The 8716-nt window shown below is 36.0% G+C and overlaps 1 pseudogene; it reads left to right on the top strand.

Moving 5' to 3' along the window:
* The first annotated feature begins 7555 nt into the window (after positions 1 to 7555).
* LOC140516709 (olfactory receptor 4P4-like) lies at positions 7556 to 8460 on the top strand (annotated as a pseudogene).
* Positions 8461 to 8716: the final 256 nt, after the last annotated feature.

Here is an 8716-nt window from a genome sequence, read left to right as displayed (position 1 = left end):
ATCTGACCTTTGTACACACCCAGCTTAGTTGCCACAGTGACGAAGGAAGTGAAATAATTTTAGAGGGAGAAGTTTCTCAGGCAGAGACATGCCCAATAGTGAGGTGGAAACAGGAGAACCAAGGAGATAACTCAGTGTTTAGGGAAGTAATTGAGGATTTTACTCAGTTGGAGCTGAAATAATGTATCTGTAAGCATCCCAACATACAGAGGGAGACCTGCTACCCCAGGTTCTTAGATCTGCATTCATAAAAGAAAAGCAACTTTCAAGGGGTTAACAATCATTTTAGTCAAGCACAGGTATCAGAGAAAATCAAAATCGAAATTTCAGAGAAACGCAGAGAAATCAAAAGTCTACAGACAATACTTCCAAAATGTCTGACCATTACATACATACACAGTTACCAGAGAGGGAAGCATCAACTTCTGGGGTTTTGGGGGGGAGTTGAGAGGGGAGGGTCTTCTTAGGGAGATAATCATTTAATATAAATTTTGGGCTTTAACAAGGGCCAGAGCTTGAATTAAGAAGAGCCTGGACCTAGCAATCTCCTTGTTTTCTGAAATAAACTCAGAGAGTACCTCTTCCTATGTCAAAAAAGCCAGATGGATCTGATTTAGCGTTCCTTACCAGACCCTTAACCCAAGACACTATCTTGAATAATGGGACTTTTTCCATATCTTAATATTTTGTGGACATATACTATGTTATGGCATGTTAATGGTAAAGAAAACACAGATATCCTGGATTGTAATTTCAATTAAAACTTTGTCAACTCTGTCATCTTATTGTTTTTACACCCTATGCAGTTAAGAAATTCCTTTCTCAAGATCTAGTTAATCACTCATGGAGACCATAAATCTGAAGGACACAGACCACTTTGGATTGTCCTAAAAGGATTTGACCCTGGTCACTCTTGCATTTGTCAGTCAAAATTTCATTCTGGCTCCATGATCATGTAATTAATAGCTTAAAGGGAATAAACTGTATGCATTTAGCCTGTTGCCTTCTTCTTAACCAAACTTTCATGTCGACAGGAGCTTCCCAGAGTCTCTCTGGCCAAAGAAACACTTCCGGTCAGTAAGCCCCAAGTAGGACGTTGCCCTCAGAATATTTATACACTTTTTAGAGCCAGAGGGCATAACTCTCCAGTTATCCATTGCCTTAATATGAAAAAATTAAAGGTACTTGGCACCCTCCTACAAAATAACTCCCCTAATCAAGCTTCCCACTTTAGGCAGGTCCACCAATAGGTGGCAAAGATCCTCCTTAATCACATTATTCAATCACAGTCATTTTTGGTAAAACAAAAACAGCAAAAGATCCTATTTTGCTTGCCCTTACAAGTGGTCAAGAGACAGAGAACTTCAGTTAGTTTCCCTTGGGTATTCATTTAGTTGTTCCTTGTTTCTGGCTGGGAGAGAGAAGATGGAAGAGACCAACACCACTAAAGGTTTCTGAAAGAAAAGACTCTGGAAAAATATGAGAGGATAGCCTCCATCATATCCCTATTCCCAACTTGCTTGTCTAGAGACTTTGGGAAATATTCCTCTTGGGTAAGATTTAGGACACTCTCTCTTGGTTGAACTAAGTTATCTCCCAATTGGAGACTTCTTTTGCTCTGGATTATCTGGTACAAGTACTACTATGTACACCTTCTCTGATTTCTGTTTGGCATGATTTGAATAAATGGGCTTCTTTCATATTCTCTATGTTTATTTATTGTGGAACTGATATGTGGGGAAAGGATCAAACCTTGGATATAGAGCTTGGGGTCAAAAGTGGAACCCAACCATATCCTTTAGAGGAACAATATTTAAAGTGAGTAGATCAATATAGTTCTAGCCTGGTAGCTGCTCTCTCTGAGAGCATAATACCCCATTGCTTCCCCTCCTAATATGACTAAAAAGTCTCTCAGTGAAAAGTGGGGAGAGAAGAGGCTAGTGATGAATATTTTTTTTCATTTGAACCACTCATGGGGTGCTATCACTACACTAGGGGCTCATATCATTACCCCAGATTCAGTTCTTCCTTGTTGCAAGTTCACTACTCTATTGGCAATGCAACCTAGACATTTGTTACCATGAAAGCAACATTCTGTTTTTTATAGTCAATGATAGGTACTTAAGTGGCAGAGTGGATAGTATGATGGCCTTGACTTTGGGAAGATAACTACTTCTCATTAGTGTGTGTGTGTAAATGGGCTGACAACTTAATCTCTATTTGCCTAGGTTTCCTCAATTATAAAATGGGAATAATAATAGTATATACCATAAGGTTGTTGTGAGATTTAAATGACTTGGTATTTGTAAAAAGCACTTAGCCCTGTTCCTGGCACATAGTAGTCACTATATAAGTCCTTATTCATGTCTTTTTATAGTTCTTTATGGAATTGAATCATTATGCTTCTTATCTGTTCCTTGGGGACATATTATAAACTGGTCAGTTGATCAGAGATTGACAGTTTTACAGTTATCTTTAATTATTTTTATTATCTTCACTGTTTATATTGTTCTTATGGGACCTTTATTTCACTCAGTATCAATTCATGCAAAACACTCTATGCTTTTCTGAATTTGGAAAGATAGTATTTCACAGAAAAAAGAGGTGGTAATGCCAAAGGTAATTGGAAGATTAAAGATCATTAGAGGTAAAGAAAGTAATTTAATAATTGGGAGGCCAGAGGAAATCTTGGAAGGCAGATTTCAAAAACTTTACTAATGGGGTGGACCTATATAATATATAATGGCTTCCTCTCAAATGTACACTCAGATATTGAGGAGAAATCCAGATCTACAATTTTTAAACTGTCATATTTTATCAATCAACAAAATCCATATATGGACATATGGACAACCCAAGTAACTTCTATGTTTCTGTTACATGAATGGGTTAAATTGAATGACAAAGGTGAAGGGATCTGACATCTTAGTGAAATTCACTTAAATATATATATGTTTGTTTGTTTGTTTATCCAGTAGACCAAAAACTTCTCAAAGGCAAATATTTACTTTTTGGATGTATCCTCAGCATCTTGAATGGAGTCTGTTACATTTTAAATTTTATTTTCTAATTTTGAAGTAGAGCTAATATTACATTGGTATATAGAACCCCTGATGAAAGCTTTTGTGGGGGAGGGGCATGCAATTGGATCCAGGTTCAAACACCTAGCATGTTTCTGAGGTCTTATTTCAACTGCTGAAATATGACCTCAGAGACATGCTAGCTGCATTGCCTTGATGCCACCTGATAAAAAGCATTTTACCTCCTAATGTGGAAAACCATTTGCTTTGTAATAGCGCAGTGTGCTTTGGAGCACTAAAAGATTAATCTTTTTTTTTTATTATTATTTCTTATGGTGACACAGGCAATCTCTGCCAGAGTGTGAACTTGAACTGAGATCTTCCTGACTCTGAGGTAGTCACTGCATCATACCACTTTTCCTCCATTGTGTAGACTTGTCTGGTAGATAGCATGTTTTTATTAAATTGATTGAACAACTGACTTATTGACTCATTGAGTAATCCTGAAATTTGTCTTTGGATTTTAATGTCTTACTTTTCTAAGTTGTTTGGAAATGTTTCCAGGAGACCAAGTCCCAAAGGTACCTCACAAGCCTTTCAATTGGTTTTTGTCTATGACTCCACAGAAAGCAGTTAATGGACTAAACATTTTGTGTGGGGTCAATAACATGGAAAACCCGTTTGCTTTCTGAGCTCCAAGTCATAGAAAAAAGTTATCACTTCCAGATTTCTAAGTGTGCTCCCTCTTTACAGTGAATTGAAATCTCTTGGCAGAAATTAACTTCTCCAACTGTCACCTGTTGATAAAAACAGACTATTCTCTTGGGAGACAACAAAAGCCTATATTTGCCAGTAATGCTTGACCAGACATCAGTCTTCACTTCTTGGTACCAGGTATGTTTTTGTCTGGGAGCACATCTCCTATGAATGAATTTGTCTTCTTGTTTTGTGATATAATGTAAGTTTTCTTGAACACATTTGCATTCATTGACTTTAGAACTTGATTGTCCCTAATAACATCTCTCATCAAATTTTTAACAATGTTTATTCAATATTTTTATATACACATGACAGATAAGTAAAAAAGGCAATCTTTGAAAGTATTTTTCCCTACAAAACCCATAGTCTTATTATCTTAGATCACCTGGATTCCTACTTCCCCGTCTCAGATACTCATATGCTCATATATCATATGCTCACTCTCCCCCAATGAACTTACTTTTTTATTAAACCCTTCCCCCACCAAAAATTATGCCTGAGATTAAAAGTGTTGAATATTAAGGATATGGAACAGTACTCCTTAAGGCTAGGATTAAAGAAAACATGTTTTTGATATGACGAACTTAAGTTAAGACATCGCTAGTATCATAATGATGCTGGAAAAAAAAAATTTTTTTTGTCCCTTAGGAGTCACTTCACCATCACAAGCATTTGTGGACTACATACGGCATAGCCAAGCAATATATTGGAAAACAAATAAATAAAACTGTTTAAACCAGAGAGGTTTAGATCTTAACTCTAACCATTATATAGCAATATGGCAAGGGTTAAACCATTTAAATTCCCTAAATTTCAGATTTAAATTTGTATCCCCACTAAACTGCTGATTGACTGAGTGAGTGTCTTTGAAAATGTCACTTTATCCCTGAGATTATTAGGCTTTAAAAGGAGACTTTGGAGATAGAATGATCATAGATTTGGAGCTGAAAAAATACTTAAAATCTTCTAAGTAAATCTTTTCATTTTACAGATGAAGAAACAAAATCACAGAGATGTTAGTGGTCACACAGTAGAGGGCAGTGTGGATTTGAACTCAAGTCTGATAATTCTCAATTCAGCATGATCTCCCTTGTAAGTCATCCTGCGTGTAAAATCCATCTGTGGTTGATATTCAATTGTGTCAGTAAGGTCATATTCTTCAGAGTCCCTTTTGTGGTTTTCTTGGCAAAGATACTGGGCTGTTTTGCCATTTCCTTCTACAGCTCATTTTGCAGATTAGGGAACAGAGACAAACAAGGCCAGGAGTAGAGGACCTGTGGCCTCCAGGCCATATGTCACCCTCTAGGTCCTCAAGTGCAGTCATTTGACTGAATCCAAACTTCCAAACAGAACAAATCCCCTTAATAAATTGATTTGTTTCGTTAAACTTGGAGTTAATTAAAAGGCTGTACCCAAGCACCTAGAAGGCCATGTGTGGACTCAAAGCTGCAGGTTCCTCCCCACCACTGAACAAGTTTAAGTGACTTTCCAGAGTCACACAGCTAATAAGTGTCTGAGGCTGAGTTTGAACCAAGGTACATAGGTCTTCCTGACTCCAGGCCTGGAATTCAATCCGCTGTGCCACCTCACTGCCCCAAGGTACCTTTTACAGCTCTACATCTTAGAACAAAATTTCCTTTCCTTAGAAAACATTTCCTTTTCCTCACACATGTGAAACTCTATTCTTGAGTAAGTACCTCATGTTAACATTCTTTAACTTTGGAGTTTAAATCTGCTCTCAGAGAAGAACAGTATATGTTTTTCATTGCTATGTATTATTGGGTAGTTAGAGGGACAGCTTCCATACACAAAGCTCTGGGAAAATTGATGTATGAAGGGGCTAAAATTATAGTTATTTTCTCTTGCATCATTCTCCGTCCCTTTTTGTAGTTGGCTGTTACAATTTACTTATTTGTGTGAAAATCAAGAGTAGAGTAACATTCATACCAAGGACTGCTAGGGGAAAAAAACCAAACAGATACATAAATGGATAGATAGATAGACAGATAGATAGATGTATAGATTAAGAGATAAAAAAAGATAGATTGATGGATGTATAGTAAGATGATGGATGGATGGATCGATAGATAGATTAAAATGTAAAAAGATAGATGGATGGTATAGATAGACTAACGAGAAAGCAAATAGGGCTGGGATCAATATTAACCCCATAGAATAGGTGATAAAACAGATGTCTCCCTTCTCTCCACAGAAAAGTATCATATTACAAATAATGAATATGATGGATGCAGCTCGATTATTTTTCTGCAAGTAGTGCTCTTGTGTTTTTTGCATCCCCACCTTGAAGTCATAAGACACAGGAATAATCAGAGATACTTTATCCTTCTTGGAAGAGAACACTGGTTTTACATATGTCGTTAATCTAATTAATCATTCATTGGATCAATCAAGGTTAGCTCATCTATGTTTTATTTTATTTTGTTTAGTAATAATATTTAAACAGTCAATTTTTTCAGATTAGATAGTCTTCATCTTAGGAGAATTATTAAAATACTTATTAATGTATGTGAAAATGTTTTCTTAATTTACAATGGAGATCTGGCCAGGAATGAGATGGGGAACTTTGTTTCCATAATGGGAGAGATGGACAGCAGTGAATTGAGAAATGTGTGTGGCTAAACATGCTAATTTATCAATAAATTTAAAAATAAAATAAACTGAGGAAATTATAAAAGTTACCATTTAGCTACATAAGAAAGACAGGCATAGCATTTAATCCATTTAGTTTGAAAATTTCAAATAATATAATATACAATCTTTAGTCACGAAGGAAAAAAAAAAATGATAAATTACTACAATTTAAATTTTTCCAAGGCTGTTGAAGAACTTGGAGAATCCAAATTCCATCAGGTTTTATGGAGCTAGAAAACTCTGACCAAGAAGATTAAATATCCACAAGGAACAGCCTTACTGTATTTGAAAAGGTTCAGGATAAGATGTTATGATGCTGAAGTGATGGATCATTTTCAGTCATAGCAACAGTGAATTTTTGTTTTCTTAAGTGAACAAAGATTGTTGCACAAAAGTTTCCAAATGTACACAAAAAACTAAGAGATATCATTATCATTATTTTGAAGAAGTCTTTACCCTGCTTTTCATGCTTCCCTTCTTCTCCTCCTCTTCCCTCCCTCCCTTGCCAAATATCAAATGTCATCACATTCTTAGTTTGCTTATTTTGACTTGACTTTGCTTCGCATTTGCACCATCCCACCATGGAAAAAAAATATAGGGAGGTTTACTTTCCCTTAAAAGAAACATAGTTAGATTATGAGAATTAATTATGTGATTCCTTACTAAAACTTTTAAACTAAAACCAGGAACTTTGAAATTTATTTCAATTATAGTTATCCTAGGGAGGGGGGTATATGCATGTACACACATACACAGACATGCAAATAAAAAATGTTCATACAGTAATATATAGGTGTCTATAGTCATTATTTAAGATATGTTCATATTATTTCAAGTTATGATTTTGAAACAGAAGGTACAAATGGATCTATTTACCTTGAAAAAGTATTAGGAAACAGATACATTTATTTAATGTTTTTAATTCTATGACTTAAATTTGGACATTTTGATTTAAAGTTTTGCAATCAGTGTGCCCATTAAAACAATCTTCTGTGCTTTCTAAATTATCTCAAAATGGGTTTTATGCACTATACATATGACAGATACCAATGATGATTTGTCCTATTCCACCTAATTTCAGATTAATAATATTCTACTTTATATTTATCACCTACTCTAACTACATGGAAAATCAGAAGAATGTCACAGAATTTGTTCTCTTGGAACTTTTTATGAACAAAGAGATGAACAAAATATGTTTTGCATTCTTCTTGCTCTGTTATTTTGCAATCTTCCTGGGTAACTTCATCATCTTCATGATTATCACATGTAGCCATCTGATTCAGCAACCCACGTACTATTTTTTATGCCAACCGGCCCTCACAGATCTATCCTATACTTCCACCATCATCTCCACACTGATCAAAGACCTAGCTGTGGAAAGCAAAACCATCTCCTTTAATTGCTGTATGACTCACCTCTTTGCTGCTCACTTGCTAGGAGGTGTTGAAGTGTTCATTCTGGTATCTATGGCCTTTGATGTTACCATCTGTAAACCTTTGCACTACACAGTCATTGTGAACCAGTGCCAATGTAACATGCTGAAATTGACTGCCTGGGCCGTGACATTTTGGCATTCCATTGTCCAGCTACTCGTGGTCCTTTGGTTACCTTTCTGTGGCCCTAATCACATTGACCACTACATATGTGATGTGAAGCCCCTCCTAAAACTGGTCTGCACCAACACTCATGTTGTTAGTATCATGGTCATTGCTAACAATGGGATGGTTTGCTTGGTTACTTTTCTAGTCCTTCTTGCATCTTACATAGTCATATTGTATAATCTTCTAATGTACTCAGGAGAGGGTAGAGGCAAAGCTCTCTCTACCTGTGGCTCCCACATCATGGTTGTAGTCCTGTTCTTTCTGCCCTGTGTCTATACCTATGTGCCACCTCCCAGTGACAACAACAGTGAGAGTTTTCTCTGTTGTACACTGTGACTGCACCCATGCTGAACCCTCTTATCTACGCTCTGAGAAATACAGAAATGAAGAATGCAATGCAGAAGTTGTGGTACCACAAAATGTAGTAGGATCAAAATAAAACATGCAGCATTGAACTTGATCTATTCCTTGATTCCATAGTGTCAAAATCTGTTTCCATATTCCTCAGTTTTCTGCTATGAGCAGTGTATATCAATAATCTCAATAAATACCTTTGAAAATCTATGAGTTCATCTTGTCTAAATTATTGATCTCTGCATTACCCAGTAGTAAAAATAAGTGTGTATGTCTGTATATGCATATACATGTGTATGTTTATTTATGTGTATGTATATATGTATA

The sequence above is a fragment of the Notamacropus eugenii genome, chromosome Y (genome assembly GCF_028372415.1).
Source record: "Notamacropus eugenii isolate mMacEug1 chromosome Y, mMacEug1.pri_v2, whole genome shotgun sequence".
Lineage (NCBI taxonomy): Eukaryota > Metazoa > Chordata > Mammalia > Diprotodontia > Macropodidae > Notamacropus > Notamacropus eugenii.
Note: the sequence above shows the minus strand (reverse complement) of the source record. Positions and strands in the feature narration are given on the sequence as shown.